We start from the raw sequence: 19,356 nt of genomic DNA, 5'->3' as shown, positions 1-19,356 counted from the left end.
CTTGGAGTATTTTGTTTTTATAACATGGTCCAAAATTATAGTCATTCATTTGTTAATTGTGTCTATTGGCTTCTATTAGGATCACAATCCCAACTTGATATATTTTTTGACAATTAAGAGCTTTCTGGCATGTCTTGTTTGCTATAATAAAATATTGGTGATGGTTATAACTGCTGTTGTACTATAATTGGCAAGCACAAGCACCAACAGAGTTGATCTGTCCAATGAAAGTCATGTTTATTGGAAGCTGCAGTAAAGACATCTGTTTCACCAGACTGCACTCTGAGAGAGGCTGTAGCTGGAGAGAACAGTTGGGGATCTAGGTCAGTTTAGCTGGTACTTTGTGTGCAATTAGGTTTGCAAAAGCCTTAAAGCCACCTACCCTCCAGAGAAAGAGGTTTGTACCTTGCAAGTTTTGACTGATGGCAATTATGAAACTTTTACAGTATTGTGAGCAACATACACACATGCAAGCGTTGTATTGCTGTAAGATTAAAAGCTCTATATTGCTCACAGTTAAGATGCTCTATCAAAGAGTGCATGGTTGCTGTTTAACCATGTTTGTGCCATACTGTGCATTTGCCATGTTTATCAATAAGCTTTACCATACCTCACTGTTATTTACAATGCTTATCTATCATTTACCATGCTTTCACTATGCTTTGTAACAGTTTGCTGTGATTTAACTTTGCCAAACTTTTCTAAGGGTTCCTAGAACTGCTGTATATGTACCATTTTCTTATGAAGATTATTTAGACTCAATATGCTCAGCATTGCTATGGTAAAAAAAAAAGGATGCTGCTGTCTAGCTTCCACAGTATAGTTAGCAATGCAGTCTCCCGCTGTTTTAAAAAAAAAATCTACAAGCTTGTTATATATTTGCAATCTTCTGTAACAATCTAGTTTACCACCCTGTCATAATGTAGCAGGGCTCTCCCGTCCACTTTTCTTGCTGCTGTTTACTATCGGTTTGTATCTGTGCATCCTAACTTTTACAGACAGCTCTCTGTTATCTGTGCCTCAGGGCTACCATTGTGATGCTGTTCACTTCAGTCAAAGAGCAATGGTGCATTGCATTGAGCACTATGTGAGACAAGGTTAAATTCATATGGGTAAAGGCTAGTGAATTGTATTATATATATACAGTAACAACCTAAAAGTATGACAGGGACATATGGGACAGCAGTGCAGTAGGCTCTGGTAGTAAATTATAATGTAACTATATTCATTATGCAGTAGCAGACTGGTAAAAGAGGCGTGAAGCTGTAATGCATTTACTCAGGTAAGTAATTCCGTTATCAAAAGTTAAGCATTTTTCCGGAAGCATGGAGCATTGCTCGACCCTGAGCGACCAGCTTCCTGAATAGTAGCTGCAGGCTATTATCACCTTGAAGAGAAAGTTGACGATGTAAGGGAGAAATAATCCAACGTTACTAGATTAGTGTGCCCTAATCTTATTTTCATGGCGATAGCGTTATGCATTCTTTATAACTGTGCTAGAATGGTTAGTAAAAGGAAAAAAAAAAGATAGAAAGAAACAGACAGGTTTAATCCCAATCTCTGACAATGTGTCACTTTGTTTTCTCACACCCAAAGAAGATAATATTATGGGTGAGACAGAGCAAGACAAACATCTCTGCTTGTACATAGATATCCAATTCCACACTTCTTTCTTTTTCTATATTTTGCTCAGTTGGTATTTCTCTCAAGCATACCCAATCAATAGCAATGTAATGTATAGACTGGAAAATTTCTCAGGAGAAGATTAATGCTTGTACCTGAATCAAATATACCATTATAATAAAGTTTTTTTTAGCAAATAAATAAACACATAAACAAATAATTACTTTTTACATACTGGTACTCAACTGCAGTGCCATAACACAACATCACCCTCAGTGTACTTCTCTATCAAGATCACTGTTCATTATTGTGCTGTGGTTGCTGATAATTCTATGGTTTGCTAATGGTTCAACAAAGTATTCTTCTGGGAGATTGGTATTTCAATGGCATGGTTGCTTATGAGCTGTTCTACATTGTTTGATGCTTCTCTACAAAGCTTAACATCAAGGCTCTTCAACTGGCGGGCCTGTGGGCCATGTCCGGCCCGCAAGGGATAACCAAGCGACCCGTCGTCAGTCAACAGAAATTATAAAAATGAACTAAAATAAACATGGAAAAAAAAAAATGATAATGAAAAACAGAAACAGTAACATCGTAACTCAATTTTTGATTAAGACATGTCTTATTTTTGTATCCGGCACTAACCCACTCGGTAAGACTCACGCAAGCCAGTACCATTGAGTTTCACTCTGCGGGTGATTTTAGTTTTTTACCCGTGTTGCTATTGGAATTTTCTTTTCTGTCTTATTTTGACAGTGATATAAACATGGCTCTCTCGACTCTAGAGAGTAAGAAGAGAAAACTTGATGGTGGAAATAGTAGACTCAACAATGAGTGGACCCAATAAATACTTATTTATTTTACCAACCGTACCAAACGCAAAGCCAGTGTGTTTATTGTGCAATGAATTTGTGTCAGTAGTTAAGGAATACAACGTGAAAAGGCATTTTGAAACCAAATGCTGAGGCGCTGATCTCTCTTGCACTCATCAATTGTGTTTTGAGATTGATTAATAAGTACACAATACAAAGGAGATTAACAGTCTGGTCAGAAAAATCAAATGTCATTATTTGGTAAATTAACAAAAATGTAGAAGCATGATTACACTGATTTCCTATATGCTTCTGTTATCCCTTTCCTGTTTTTAACTTATTCAAGTTTTTATTTTTGTGTCAGAGATGTAATAGAAACAAAGACACAAGTTTATTTATGCAAGTAGCACATTCACATATTGATGAAAGTTTTTTTGTGTGTCTTTTATAGTATATATTTTACTATGATATTTGCTTAAACAGAAACATGATAAGAATAAAACGTCCGGATTTCCTGGAAATTCCTTTGGTATATAAATGCCAATCTGTCAGTCACTTTCAGGGAAAACTGGGGGGATTAAGATGAATTAGTGACCTTTGTTTTGTGAAGACAGCATGTCGATCAAGTAAATGTGGATCTAAGTACAAGCAGGACTCTCTGAATAATGGATGTTTTTTTTTTTTTGTAGTTTTTAATGCAAATGTTATCTGCTTGGCATCTATCAGCTTAGTTTTTAAATAAGTGCATTGTGTTGACTAAGAAACCAGACATTGGAGCATAATTAGTCAATCTCAGGGGTGCCAGGTCTAAATGCTGCCCCTCCTGAAATAATTACCAAAGGTACTTGTTACTGTATAACCTGAACATTACTGCCCAAAACCAACTGGAGATGTATAATTGTTTGATCATTTTTTCTGACCCATAACATAACTAACTGGAGACTAGAGACTTTTACTGCAAAATAAGTATCCTGTGATTCAAATCAAGTTTCACAGGCTTTGACCTTGTTTGAAAACAGCAGAGAGACAAGGAACACATTGTACAGGAGGATCAAGCTACAGTTTACCACTATCCTGCAGATGAGCATTACTAGAGGTTAGAATGAAGAGCTCCCTTAAGGAGGATGAGGATACTGCTGCATATTAAAAAAAAAAAAAAAAAAAGAGTCACTGTCCACTGTGTCCTGTGGTTGTAATTACAGTCCTCCTTGGAGGGGCGTCTTCACAGCTATTATTTGAATGTGTATATTGCCAGTTTTGACAGATTCTCTACATTGACTGGCCTGGTGAATTCACCTGGTGGCATGCAGACAGCTAGATATAGTGGAATCCTAGCAGAGAGGGGACATTGGAACAGTTATCTATCTTAACTAATAACTGAACAGAGTGGTAATAAATAACCACACTTTCCTCAGCTCAATGAGCCGTTTAAAACCAGGGAAGATTTAATCAACCCTTGATGGCTCAAGTGGAATGGTCATGGGCTCAGAAAACAATGACAGAGCTTATAGCAAATTCATTATGCTGCTTTGTGAAATTAAATATAATGTTTTAGCATCTAAAACGTGGGGTAAATATTCATGAATCTCTATGCATACCCATATTCATTTCCAGGAACAGTCTGTGTAATGTGCATGTTTTCTTCTTCTTCTTCTTCTTCTTCTTCTTCTTCTTCTTCTTCTTCTTCTTCTTCTTCTTCTTCTTCTTCTTCTTCTTATTATTATTAGTAGTAGTTTTAGTATTAGTATTATTAATGTGTTTGGCTCTTTCTTGAGATCACAATCAGAAACAGAACCTTTATTTGATTATTCATTCTCCTGGAATCCTGGAAAAATTGACAGTTACTGCATGTTTTAATTTAGTGTCTGGTTTCTGCTGAATACCTTGAGACACTGCATCATCTGCACAGTTAATGCCATCAGCCTGAAAAGTGAAGTCATATAAAGTGCATGAGAAGAGCATGGCCTTATGTTAAATACTCTAATACAAAATGCTGAAGCTTATCTGATTCACTTATCAACTCCAGAGTAGTACATCTGTATTAAGAATAGCAGACTTAAGATGGTAAATGAGAAAAGGGAGGTCAAAGTTATCAGAGGGTGCGGGAATGCTAGGTTTTCTCTCTATGAAAATGGAAGGCAGATAGAATGAACCATTGTCTATTACTATTACTTCATTCACCAGTTAGTCCTCTTTTCTAAAAGTCAGACAGCAGCACAGTGATTTCCTTTTGTTTGGTTTATGAGTTGATTCTGCTGCTCAGATAAAGGCTTGCTTTGGCAATCACAATTATCTGCTTGTGCTATAATTATACATTAATGGCTTTTTATCAAATAACATATAATTAAAAAAAAAAAATCTTGATGTATACTAGAGCCAGTTTTCTGACGTGATGTTTTGCAGTGGAATAGTGGAGGGGCAGTCTTCTCTGTAGTAAATCATTGCACTGCCTGGATTTATCGTTGAAGCTGGAATAAATCGCTCTGAAAGTGATTGAAACGATAGCTATCATTATCGTTTACAATGATAGCTATCGTTGTGATGTGACCAACTCCATTCATTTGAACTGGAACAATTTTTAAAAATCGTTAGCGTTGTTGTTCGCTTGCGTGTTCCAATTATTTCTGATGCATCTCATTATAGACTGCCGCTACTACACGTCCACCACAATCACACACAAACACGCTTTCACTAATCATTCTTTCATTGACAACCACCTGTTGCGATCTTTATTTGTTATCTTTCCATCATTGATCTAATCCATTTTAATACCACAATTACCCTTTATTAAAGGGGTTAGAGTTATTTTGCCTAAAGCTGCAATCAACTACGCAATTACAAATTAAGGAGAGAACCTCTCGAATAAAAGTTGTGTCTCTAATGCCCCTGGCTAGGGTACTAGCTAATCAGTGCATAACGAAAATGAGATTGTCAATGGAAATCGCATTACAAGGCATTGTTTAGGGTGTGTAATTATGGGATATTAGCCTACAGTATAATGTGTGGGTCGACATTGTGAGGCAAACTTATCTAAGTCTTAATGAGAAGCTTTCTGCAGAGTCCCAATAGAACATTTAAAGTACAAAGAGAAGCTGTGGCAGGATTTAAACACTGAATCTATGTGAGATAGATCTTTAATTGTGCCAGTTGGTTAAAAATTAAAGCAGCATTGCATGGCTGATTGGAAATCTGCTATACGGATCAGTAGCATAACCCTACTGATATCTATTAAAAAGTAGACAGGTTGTATTCATGATTACAGCTCCCTGATTTAATTTTTCTAGGATCTCATTTCTATCTGGTGACATTAGTCAGTATTCGCTCAGTATTCCTAGGCAAACACTTAGTTTTACAGTCATATGCACGCAGATCTCTTTATTTGACCTTGTGCTTTTCCAGCATCCAAACAGAAAACCGTTTTACATGCACAGGGATAAACACCCGGGAAACTCATTCTGCCAGGTGTACATGGAGTGACTTCCCAGCCTACAGGTCTTGTCATTGAATACATTTATTTTTTTCACCAGGTCCCCAGAGCTTCCATCAAAGCCATGCACTCCAAGCACTTAATGGGGTTAGAGCAAATTTCCTAAAAGCATGCTCCGGGTGGCGTTATGAATTTCAGAGTGGATGCAAAGTTCAAGGACAAACCCTTGTCCATAAATTCAAGTGAAGGGGCAAGCCATTGCAATTCTAATGGTGTTAATACTGCAGTTTGATAGTTTCCAATCAATAAAATGGTTATCAACAAGTGCTGTTACCAACGCAGAAGATTAATGACAGAATCTGATGGAGAGAGCCAACATTCATAAAGACTTAATGAAGGTAAACAGAACCCAGATAAGGCTGCTGTTATGGAGCATTTAAGCAAATTGTCTAGCTTTATTCTTCTTCGTAATATTTATTTATATATTTGATTTACTGAAATGAGAAATACCTCTTTCAAAAGTGTCCAGGAAAGGCATACTAAACTGTTTGGCTTTGATTTCTCCAGAATGTGTTAGTTTAGGATGGAATACAGTGTCTTGGTTAACAGTTTGGCTAATTTAATGGAAACTATGAAGAAATAACGTGTGCACATGTTAATGAAATCATCTTCAAAGGTGCTGGGCCATGTGATCAGTTAGTTTGATGTAAATTAAGCAGAAGCAAGATTGTATTATAGTTGGTACCAGGCTTGTTGACCACTTGTATCCCTGACTGATAACTCAAAGATGTTTAAAGAATAACATCTAATGCGTCACTAAATACCCTCGATATAGTAACCAAAATGCTAAGCAGAGGTAAAGAGCAATCTGTATCACCCAGAATTCTACAGGATACATTTTACTAAATATTGAAACATATTCAAATACAATAAAATAAACATATAAACATGCTCTGTTGTGCCTTATAAACTGACCTAATCAATTAAACATTCATAAAGTGTTAATAATGCATTTACCTTGTTCGGGGTAGAGCAAGTGAATAATGCCAGCCCCTCTTAATAGAAGCTGCAGATGGTTTATTATCCAATATCCAAAGGCATAAAGAAGTCTCTCCATAAAATTCTAAATCGCTGGTTCCCCCTAAAAGCAGAGTGAAGGAGAGTTTGCATTATGACACTTCAGTATATTTTAGTATTGTAATCACATACTGAATGTCATTCTTGCTAAAGTTCAGGCCAAATCAATAGGACCTTCAAAATATTATCAGCTTATTGGATTCAGTGATTGCATTTGATTTATTTTAACAGTGTTTTATGGGTTTAGTGATTAAGGGAATGTTCGTCACAGTGTGTCTCATTAGTGTGTGTCTCAGGGCTGGAAATGGACTATGGGAGATGTTAATTAATGCAAACTCTGTGCCAGGAGAGAAAACAATAATCAAGTACAAATAAAAGGAAAAAAACAACAACTTTTTTCCCATAATTGAAAATGGTAGGCAAGAGTTTGTATCTGTCTGTGTCAATATTTGAGTTTGGAATTAAGCTTACAATTTAAAAGAAAATGCTTCACATGCTTGCTTATAATTCGAGATGGGAGTGTGGGTTTAAAAAACTCTAATCCAAGCTGTGATTTTGTTGTTCTTTTTGTCTAGGAAAGAACTCTTGTTCTGTTTCAAGGACACATGTTTCATTTACTCTCCTTGTGTTAGAAATGGTACCTGGTTCTGTTCATGGCCACATGGGTTTAGAAACTGAAACCTGAGCCAAGGAATTGCCCTTCTTACCTGGTACAAGGAAAGTAACAAAAGTCTGAGTTATGTAATCGTTTTCATGCACTCAGACCTCTCAAATGCTAAACAAAGCAAGCGACAGTGGAGGGTGCAGTGAATGCATTAGGCAAATGCAGCATGAATTTCACATTCATCATTATTCCTCTATAGTACGTACAATCATGAATGTGACAGCTTATTAATATTCCAGTATTAGATTTTGTGGTGATTTAGGACAACCCCAGTCTTAAACAATTTAAAAAACAGGTTCTGGAGGAAAAGGACACTACTCCATGGAAAACACAGGCTTCACCCATATCAGCTTCTTAAAGTTGCAGTCCAAATCTTTAAGTCTCTATAATTGTCAACATGCATTTGCATCTTTTTATTTAATTTTCAAGTACTGCTTTTGCAATTTCACAGTTTTTTTGTGTGAATATTCTTTCTCTTGTTAAAGGCAACCCTGTTGCAGGTTCAGATGAGGGTTAAGTCCAGTGTGGTGTGTGTATAACAAATGAGATTATTCATCTAGCAAAACCAAGTTAGAACAGCACTTGGGGATTCTGCTCAGATTACGTATCTGTATCAGTTTGATTTATTCCTGAAATGCTGAAACATTGCCATAACCACAGTGTATGAATGTTCACAATCTTGCACGTCAAACATTGAGAAGAAGGAACAGAGATGCAGTTTTGAGGACTGCTATTTGTCTCGGAAGATGGATTAGGAGCCAGGACCCCAACTACACACGTTGAATTCGAACATTTGTTGTCAGTTTACAGGGCCCATAAGACTTGCTAGAAAGGATGTGATATGTGTTTTAAGTTGTCATAGGACTAGCCTGGTTTCAGCTGGCAAAGCCAGGCAATCGAGAACTAATTTAACAAACCCCATTTCATATGTGCTGTGCAGAGACTCGTAATTTGTCATGTTCATAAACATCACAACAAAACTGAATGTATTTATTTACTTATTTATGTTACAATCCACGATTCTCAAATACCAAAATCGCATTAATTTTCATTAAATGAGATTTAAACAAGATCTGCAGCTATGGGAGGCCCTGATATTAGTTATTAAATCACAAATGTATGCTGAGAAAATGTTTTGCATTATTCATAAGGCAATCTCTGTGCACAAGTCTTTAACTTAATGGTGTGTCAGTCATTGATGAGAACAAATATTGTTGTAGCATGTCCACATTAGATTGTGAGCCAGCTATAATGAAAAGGGTTATACCTTAACTGAGATGTAAGTGATTTCTGACCTGCTCTTAAAATGGGGCTGATTTCTAATGAGACATTTCATTGCATTTATACAAATTAGAATTAAGTTTCATCTTTAATGAGTTGTTCTGTATATCCAGGAGCTGAGATTAATCTCTAAACAAATGCTTATTTTTTAACACTAGAACGGCCGTGTTTATAGGCATACCTAGACAACCATAACCGGTCAATTGGACCGTCATATTAACCCTTTGTGGTCCATTTATTCAGTGCCTGTTAGACGTGTTAGGGCCAATTATTTTCACACAAGCTGTTTATTTTACACAAGCTGTTTAAAAGTACTTTTATTCACAGCAAAACAGGTTTAAAAGATACTGCGTATGAACAGGACATTTCAATTCTCTGTATTTATCACATATCTCTTCATAGTAGTGCAAACTGGTAAATCATTTCCATTCAAATTAACTCACACTACTGTACCTCAATAATGCATAGTGACACTATATGTTAAGTGTCTCTAATTACTCTAATTCATCAGCCCAAAAGTCTGTTTCACAGTGTGACAATCAATTGTGTATCCCTTCAGCTTGCATAGTGTTATTAAAATACCTTGTAATGGAATGACTTGTTTATAGACCTGTTTACAGTTAATAAGTAGCAATTATCATTACGCAATCGCAAAACTTGGCATTAAAAAATTAATACCACTACACTCATTCACCAAAGTTGCTGGTTGTTTTCTACACTTGTGTTCAAAGCCTGAGTATAAATCATACCATGGCATTCAAAAAACCTTTCTTCTGCCATAATTGTTGTAATTCAAACCATTCAATAAACCTTAAGCAAAAGTTTGGAAACAGGAGTTTGAAGTTTTATGTTCAGAGCTCATAGATATGGTTCTTGGATTCATCATATTGTTGACGTAACAACTTATAACGAAGCCCTGTTTATTTGTTTAAACCTCTACCTTTAAGAAAAAAAATTGGTCAACACTCTTAACCCCTCCCCTGGTGTGGTGCAGTTCCAACCGGCTCACTAGAGCAGTGAATTGTGGGAAGATGATCAGTTTTAGAAACCTAAAGGCTTAAAACAGAGTAAAGGTTACTATTTTATTTCAACACAGTATGTATGGTGTGTAAATTATGTAGCAGTAAGGTCTATATATTATCTCTCAGTGAATGAATTAAAGTCGTGCAGACTAGAATTGTATTTCATCATTCCTCTATCCCTATTTGACCCTGATTATGAGCCAAGAAAGGTTGTTTACACTATGATAAACAAAAGGCATCTCCAGTTGTCTTGTGAAACTAAGACAAAATTTGGGGCACAGGACAGAATATTTGTGCTATAATCCAGTTTCCTTATGGTATACAACAATTGCCTCTTAGGATTTTAAACGCAAGATGGAAACAGCATCAAATAGCATTGAGTAATAAATCTGCCTGAGTTTTAGTTTTAGCTGCAGAATTTATACTGTTACAGCATTTCATTTAATTGCCGCAAGTTTTTTTCTGCCAATGGATTTTAAATAAAACAGTGGAAACCACTTAAACTGATAAGTGTTGCATGCATGCATCTTTTAAATGCCTAGGAGAAATCAGTGGACTGTGCAGATAAAAAAAAAAAAAAACCTTGAACAGACAAATATCAAGTGTATGACCCCTTTATAATTTTGTGTATTAAACCCCTTTTCTGCGGATGGGCTTATTACATCTAGCATTAGAAACAGATAGTTTAAATGTATCTGCTAATTACATCATAGTGTTGTGCTTAAAAACCTTTTAAAAGCTGTTTCCAAATCACGGAGTAAAATCACAAAAGCAGCTTTTACTTGATGCCTATGTTACGTGTGACCGTAAAAACCCTTCTTCCCTTGTACAAGGTGTGATCATTTTTTTTTTTGACTGCAAATATGCATGTGGCAGAGAAGCATGGCTCTTTGGTAGAACAAGCTTAATTTCTTTGAAGTTTTCCCACTGATGATGGGAATAAAAATGTAAATATGGGAGCCCAGCTAACAAGATTTAAGTTTTCTGCATTTATCAGGCTTTTAAAGACTCCTGTGATGTGCAGAAATGGATATAGGATCCTGTAGTAGCTTTGGCACACACTGAGAGTAGAAGCAGGATGATCTTTGGGATACAAATTGAACATTTGTATAACTGCAACAATGGTAATATACTGTACTGTGTTTTAAAGAATATAACGCAAGCAGAAACATTATTGCACAAAAGGCAGAGCAGGCTTTGACCTAATGTTAGAATAAGGCATGTCTGTGTGCCAGTGCTTCTTGGTTCTTGGAAGCTGACCAGTAACACCTGTGAAATGAACTAAGTTTGTCCTTCTAAGACCTGCCAGAGCAGAAGCCTGTGTTAACCTTGAGGAGAAAAGCAGAAGCGAGCATTTGATTTAATTAAATTAGAAAAGTGTTCACAGTGAAAGTTCTTATCAGAAAAGCTAATAACTTTAATTGGAAAGAAGTTTGTAAGCCAAAAACATGGAGCATTTTAGGTATTTCAAATCAACAGCAACCTTTAGACAGAATTACATTTCAAACTAAAAAAGAAGTGATGCACTTATTTAAGTTTTACTGTAATAGAAAACAGAAGTATTTATTACAGGGAAACTGTTAAGTTTAAAAGTGAAACAATTTAATACAATGCTAAGATATAGATGCACGATGTCTCAATGAGTGATCGTGGTATCAGAAATATAGTGATACTGGTGTGGGTTTTGATTGCTGTACTGGTGAAATAGGGTGGAAACTGAATTTTGTGTTTCTCTGATGCACTGCATGTTAATCTTTTCCGGTCCGATGTTGAACCCTGTCCGACATCATCAAAAAGATGTCAAGCACAGGTCCCTAGTCGTTTTTTTTCCTCTGGAAAAAGCAGAGAAAAGCTTTCAATGGCCGAAAGAAGCAGAGAGAAGCTGAAAAAAATAAACTGGAGATGAATCTGAGCAATATGCATCGTCCCTTCACCACAGACATAAACAAACAAGATAGCTGCCTCCGCATTCAGCGCTCAAAGAATATTGCAGATGTTTTCCAAGCCTTTTGAGATGTTCTAGAAATAGAATAATGACTTGGATAGCATTATTGAGGAGTTTGGTGATAAAACGAGATGATTTACCAGTTTGCACTACTATGAAGAGATATGTGATAAAAACAGCAAACAAGGAGTGGGGCAGGGCTGGAGATGCAGTATTGAGTGCTCTTTTTATATGCAGTGCCTTTTAAACCCGTTTTGCTGTGAATAAAATTATTTTTGAACAGCGGAGTATAAAATAAACAGCTTGTGTGAAAATAAATTGGACCTGATGCGCCTGACAGGTGCTGAATAAATGGACTGCAAAGAGTTAAACTTGGGGTGGGTGGGCTTGGAGAAGTAGAGCCTGTTGCTGCAGCATTGTAAAGAGAACGTTCTCCAGGCTACCAAGCCCTGGCAGTGAGTTCAAAGCAGGGACTGAAAGAATCATAGATTTAAAGAAAGCCTGTTAAAAATGGATTACAAGAATCTGGGAGTCAAGACTGATGGCTTCAGCCACCAGACGTGATGCAGGGAAGGATGGGGCACGCAAATCATGGCGGGGAAGTGGATTTTCTGTCTCATGGTTTTCTGCAGAGTCCATCCTGCACAATGATCAGAGCAAAAAGAAGGGAAGCACAATGAAGAGCATGATACAGTTTGAGAAATTAATGTTGTTTTATGTATCCAAACAGAAAACAAAGTGTGTCCAGCTTTCCAAAAACAACAATCGACAGCTACTCCCTGAATCCTTGCGTAGCATGCATAATTATGCTAAATCAAGATTGAAAATAAAAAGGTAACACTACACATGTTTGTAAATACTGTGTATTTACTTAGTAAATACATGGGCACTCACACGCAATTACACTTGCATAATAACATTGTAATTTTGTGTAAGAACACATGTACAGTATCTACTAAGTAACTTCTATGTAAAATACACAGTAATTAGACACAGCTAATGTAAATTGTTACCTCATAAACCAGTAAAACATGTGTTGTGTGATGCTCTTTTACGATTTGCAAGTGAAATGAGGTGAAAAGCTTTATAAATGCTTCCCCTATAAAAGCTGTCCATAAACTGTTATAAGAGTTGTCTCTGGTTCGTTGTATTTATAAATATGACATTTGAAGGAGAGTAATAGAAAGCATTGCAAGGATGAGAAAAGGATCCAAAATACTGAACTCACAATCCTTTAACTAGAATTTTCATCTCAGTTGCTCCACTAACTCTCCATTATAATAGAAGTTAACTGGTTTCCCATGGGCCCTGTTTCGTAGTGTGTGCAAAGGCATCCACGTGTATGTTAGGCATTGCAGTCTCAGTAAGGTGTGTAAACAGAGAAAAACGAGAAAGCGGAGGACATGCATAATTAAAGGAGCAAGAAAGATTGGAGTCTCACATGGGTAGGAATACCAGTGGGAGCTGAAAACAAAATCCCCGAATAGTTGAGCTGCCTGTTGAAAATACAGCATGTTTCTTTTACACAATGCGCTTTACAGGGCCATTCAACTCAATCATGTTTACAGGATAGAAAGTTTCTCAAGCCAGATTTCATTCTCCTACTTGTCAGTGTCAAGGAAGGTTGTATAACATTTCTCTCTTCTCACAAATGCCTTACAACCTTGCAGGCTCTCAGGATCTGGTAGGCATAATCATTAATACAATCCTTGTAATTAAAATAAAAGCCATGGACTGGGATGATTGTACTGTAGTATGACTGTCTCAGTGGTGTACTGTAGTCCTAAATGTGAAAGTACCGGAATACCACCAAAATATAGATTTTCTTAAACAAGAATTATTATACAAATTCACATTTTAGTTGTATACAGTATACATCAGCATTTTTAGCTTCTTAAAGAAGTAGTTTGTAATTGAAGAAGTTCCTAATGCCCTTTTCATTGCATCAAGAGGACTGCTGACTGAATCAGACTGTCCAGGAGATGAGATTCTTGTGACAGCTTGCCTATTACGATAATTCTGGTTGACTACACTACTGGACTTGTTAGATTACACAAATGTGTGCTTGCAGGTTGTTCATTTATTCACACATCGAATAGCGTCTCTTGTATTATTTCTATTTCCTAGATAAGAGACACAATAGTTGTTTTTTTTGTCCAATCTGATACTGACTTTAGGATTAGGAGATAGTTAAAGATTTCTCCTGGAAATGTTTCTTGAGCGCTTTACAAAGCGTCAATGTTACGTTTCATTGTCCCCTACACAAATCTGCAGCAAAATATTCCGCAATTCTGCAAAGTGGAAAAATATATTTTATTTCTACAAATGACTTACACAATGCAGTATTGTTTTCACTATTGATGTGTAAGAAAACATAATACATGTTGATAACATTTTACATTAAGTGCCTCTATTTACTGTGTATTTACATAGTAGTTAGTAAATTAATGTGTACTTACACAATTACAATGTTATTCTGCATAGTTACAATGTTTGTAATTAGTAGATTTTTTTCCATGATATATGTAAGTACACAGTTGTATCAGAAAAGGATTAGGGTTAGGGTTGGAGTTAGGTTTAGGAGGGGCTATGTATATTAACATTGTAATTATGTATAAGTACATGTAAGTAATTACTATGTAAATACACAGTAATTAGAGACACTTAACGTAAAGTGTTGCCATTATTTGGATGCAGAAACACCAAGCACTACAAAGAGTTTAGCGAGAACTCTTGATAAAGACACTAAATGTATACTGAACAGTAGAGCGCAGCTTGGTTCAAGTTCATTCAGATCACGTTAATCTAATTATTACAAATCTAAATGACATCTCCCTGTAGCTTTACATGTGGACTATTGATTAGAGGACTAAAATAACACAGCCAGTACATTAAAAAAGCGATATAGACGTCTCCAGAGCACCCTGCCATATTGAGCAGCAGTAAAAGTTTAATGCCACCGTGTGCCTCGTTTGTTGGGCCAGGTTTATATTAAATGTCCTCTCTGGCAATGAGTGGTCAAAACAGAAGGCTTGAAGCTTGTAAAACACAAGAAATGAAACTCAAAAGGACACATGAAAAACATGAAGAAAAAAATCAAGCTAGCATTTGGTGATTTAATTTATTTGTTTGGCTGTTTGTGTTTAATTGGAGTTCACTTTGCGTTGCATTCTGAGAAACAATTTGGCTGCATTATGTTTTAGCATGAGCTAGTGCATTTGAAAACAGCTTTCTAAAAAGTATCTTACATAAGGTTAGAAAGGTCCATTTTATTATTAGAAATAAGTAGAAAAAAAAACATTGGATAATTATGTGAGTCATTTTTAATGGAGAAGTCATTACAACACTACTTGCAGGCTCCACAGTTCACAATGTGTTTCCTTTATGTGTATTTTGTGCTTTAGGCTTCCAGATCTAAACAGTGCAACAGATTATAATACTTAGAAGAACTATATGGTATGTATCCATTTATTGGTTCTGGATATTGCTGTGCCAACATGGGAATATTTTTTTTAGCATTTTAGAATGTATTAAGCCCACACACTGCCTATTACACAAGCTAGACATGTGCACTAGCTGTAGCTGAGGTGGATCAAGGGTGATTTTGATGCCTACAGAACTGCATAATGAAGCTGGCTCACAGAGGTTGCCAAAGCCTCTAATACTCAGCGGGAGGGCATTGTTTTTCACTTCTTAAAACTTAGGTGGGCTGGGGGTATACAAGCAAGCAGGCAAACCTACACATTCATTTAAACCATCAGGCAGATACAACCACCATTAAAATCATTGAAAGGAGGGTTTGTGAAAATCTCTCACAGTGACCGCCAGTGTCAGAAGTGTATTTATATCTTTAAAAGTAAGTTGAGTTCAAGCATTGGTCCTATTTTAATACTTAAATGGTGGGGGTATTTAGAACCACTGCTAGTTAAATCAATTGAATAGATCTGAATGCTTTCAATAAAAATATATTATTTGTAGTAACATTATTAATAACAGGCTTCTTTTTTAATGTTGAATATACCCTTTATTTAGGTCCCTTTTACAGTGCTTATAAAACATTGTTTTTCTTCTCTGACACTGTCTTGGGGGATGGCGACCTGTTTTTTATTTTTGTAGAAGTATGCTACAGTTAAGTAATGAAATGTTAAAACGTTTGTTCAAAAGATTGTGAATTCTTCCAGTGCTAAATCCCTCTATTGTCAAAGAACTCATAGATTTGAGTCTGTGTGTGTTTGCCAAACAGCTGTGGAGTCATTAAGATAACTGAGTGGAGCGTTCTAAATAATGTAGCTTGATGGAATGTTGGCATGTGGTCTGGGTTCGATAGGCGCTCACTGCCTGATGAGTTGAAACCAATGATGCCAAGCTTCAGATGCCAAAGGCCTGTGTCTAGTACCCAGAGGTTAGAAATAAGCCTCTGTAATGATGAAAAACATCAGACTGGCTAACAGATTATCCATTTGAGAGAAGCCCAGCTGTCCTAGATTTGCCACCTTAACCTCATTTAGGGCTGGTGACCATGGCATGAAAAATTGCCTGCAAAGATGGATGCTAGCTCCATACAGCTTGTGTCGCTGCGTGGGTCTGTTTGTGTTGAATTGAAATGTCTTATTGGCTTCTAAAGAGGCTGAATCATGTTTTCAGCTGATTTATGGCCTTGGTTTAATTATCCGTTTAAGTTTCAATTGTAAACTATTTTTACTGTATTTATTTTTTTAGATTGGAAGTATGATGTGTCACAGTAGGGGCTATGTGTGTTTTATAGAAGGAATGCTTAAGAGTGCCAGTTATTTTTTTGTCTAATATTTTCATGTTTTCATATATAAATATTGATTGTTTGTGACCAACAGATCACTACTAAAAATGTAATTGCTAAAATACATGCAGAAATATCCAGAGACAGTAAACGGATACATACCCTACTGTTCTTCTAAGCACTCTAATCTGTTGCACTGTTTAGACAGGAAACCTAAAGCATAAAACACACCTGCAGGAAACACCCAGTGCTATAAATTATATTGCTTAGAAGAACTGTAGGGTACTGTGGCAGAGATCAAATGATTCTTGGTGTTAGATCTCCCTCCCGACCTGCAAGGGCGCTGTGTAATGGGAACAGAGTATCCTGGACTGGATGGCCCGACAGTTCATTCCCAGGGGTTAAGTTGAAGTCGGCCATCAAGAAAGGGGGAGGAACTGCGATACACTAAATCATCAACCTGGAAGGGAAACAATGTGGCATCCGCGGGTTGGAGAAGCGGCTGCACTTGTTGATCAAGGGATTGTGGTTGATGGTATTTAAGGGGACATAGTGATGTGATCTGTTCCTTTGTGAATTGTTAAAAACTGGTAACTAAAAAATAGAACTGTGCTGTGTTTTGTTGTTATTAAATACTATTGTTATTTACACAGCTAACATAATCCGACGCTGTCGCCAAAGGCCAGCACTAAACCTGGATCAACACTACTGCACTTTGTATCACTCAAGAACTGTATTCACTACGAGCACTAAAGCACGCACTGTGTTTGTGAATGTGTTACAATTGGGTAAATTGAAACAGGGCTGTTATTAATTTGGGAGCCAACCCCAGATTATAAATAAGCAAATTCACACCACTGTATTGCTACGTTACGATTGTTATTATTTACTGTTGCTTGCCATCAGGCCATTGGGTTTAAAAACCATTAAACAACATTGCACCTGGGTTATCGTTATCTGTCAGTTTCTTGATCACTAGTGCATTACCTTCACCTGTACACAGTTAAGCACTTTGCCACAGGTATGTATTAGTTTATTGTCTCTGGAGATTGCTGTGCAGTTTGATGAAAACCAACATGGGATTTGTTTGAATTGTACAATGTATTAAGCCCATGCAATTACACAAGGTTGTGCATGCTCTTTACTCATCCTGTTTATTTTGCATATGCAATACTGGGACCGCAAGCATACCAGGGTGGAGGCTGAAGTCGAACTGGGGACCAAGCACACTGCAAGCGAGTGTCTTAACCACAATGCAAAAGAGTGAGCCTCATCTGCAAGTGTGAATATTAATGTGGTGTATCACACAGCACTGCCTGTTGCATAAGGTACTACTCCTGTATTTCTGAAAGTTAACTTCTCATAACCATCACTTGGCAGGCCCCCTGTGTTGCCACCATCTGTACATCGTTAGTAAACTCTGTCGTTCTTTTTAATGAACATTTAAAGACCACATTTAAAAAGGAAATGGTCGATAGTCTGTGATGAAAAAAAGAAAAAACAACAATGCGCTAAATTAATTCTCAGCAGGTGAAAGTCTTATGATTAGATAAGAACAAAAGCAAAGAGGTCTCTCCCACTTGTTGCCCAAGATCAATGGCCTTTGTTCGACTGCTGTCCACATCACTGGAAACTGTTCTGACAATACGAGAGATCCCTGTCCTTGTGATGGAAAGGTTATTATAGAAATATCCGCTGCTGTAATAAATGAAATTTAAATTGCATTCAGGGACTTGAGCGATGTACAGAGAGAACAAACAATTACAGGCCTGGTGTCACGGATGACCTTCACATATTGAAAAATTGCTAAGTGGCCCTGTTTTCACCTCCATTTGTATAAATTCAACATGCTATTACAGCCAAATAGGCCATTCACACCCTCCAACCTCCTATTAATTTCATGACAATAAACCAATTGAGATTCATATGTACTGCTGGAAAATCGACTGACAACACAGTTGCAGAAGAGGCAGCCTTATCATCTGATGAGATTAAATACAGCAAATCTGTGTGATTTCGGGTTCCAGCAGCTAGATTGGTAACTGCCTTATCACCTGCATGCTCTGTTTAAAACTCAATAAGCAAAGCAAAAAGGTAACATGTGAAGTGTCTCTGATTACTTTGTATTTGCAAAGTGGTTACTGTGTAAATACATGTGTACTTACACATAGTTATAATATTATTATATACTTAATGTGTACACATTTTTTTGCATGATGTAACCCTAATCCTATCCCTAACCTTAACCCTATGAATATAAGACTCACATAACATGGATCCAATATGTAGCCAAATGCAAGATGAAACCCTGAACTGAAGACAAATATAATGCTTTTTGATTCGCTGGCTGCTACGAAAAAGCAAGCTGAATGTAATGTTGAATTTCATTACCTGGCTGTGATGTAATGCTTTGTCGTTGACCACTGAGGTGTAAGACCATGGAAAGAGCGCTTTTTTTTTTTTTAATTATTGTATGTTTGAAAACAATGAAAAGAGACAGAGAAAACAGGCTGACAGGGAAACGAAAAAAACCCCAAAATGTTATTAACCGATAAACAAAATCTTGAATATCGTTTTCGTTCCATAAAGTAATAAATTCATTTTGTTTGTTTTTTTGTTTCTGTTCCATGAAAAATGTAATTTTTTTTTTGTCCATCGTTCTGGTTCCAGTTCCATTTTGAATGATAAGTACACGTGTATTCACTAAGTAATGACTATGCAAATACTCAATAATTAGAGACACGTCACG

At 36.6% G+C, this 19,356-nt stretch overlaps 1 protein-coding gene across 3 annotated transcripts in view; it reads left to right on the top strand.

Annotated features, from left to right (window-relative positions):
• Window positions 1-19,356, top strand: part of LOC121330418 (leucine zipper protein 2-like) — a 70,344-nt gene that overhangs the window by 18,647 nt on the left and 32,341 nt on the right. The window contains exon 1 of one of the 3 annotated variants that reach the window (XM_041276932.1): window positions 17,866-17,935. The exons of the other annotated variants lie outside the window; for them this stretch is intronic. The gene's annotated coding sequence lies outside the window, so the exon portion shown is untranslated. Of the gene's footprint in view, window positions 1-17,865; window positions 17,936-19,356 lie in introns of those variants that run through there. 3 annotated transcript variants of the gene reach the window in all.

Source organism: Polyodon spathula, chromosome 17, assembly GCF_017654505.1.
Source record: "Polyodon spathula isolate WHYD16114869_AA chromosome 17, ASM1765450v1, whole genome shotgun sequence".
Lineage (NCBI taxonomy): Eukaryota > Metazoa > Chordata > Actinopteri > Acipenseriformes > Polyodontidae > Polyodon > Polyodon spathula.
The sequence above is the reverse complement of the archived record's forward strand: the minus strand, read 5'-3'. Positions and strand labels throughout refer to the sequence as shown.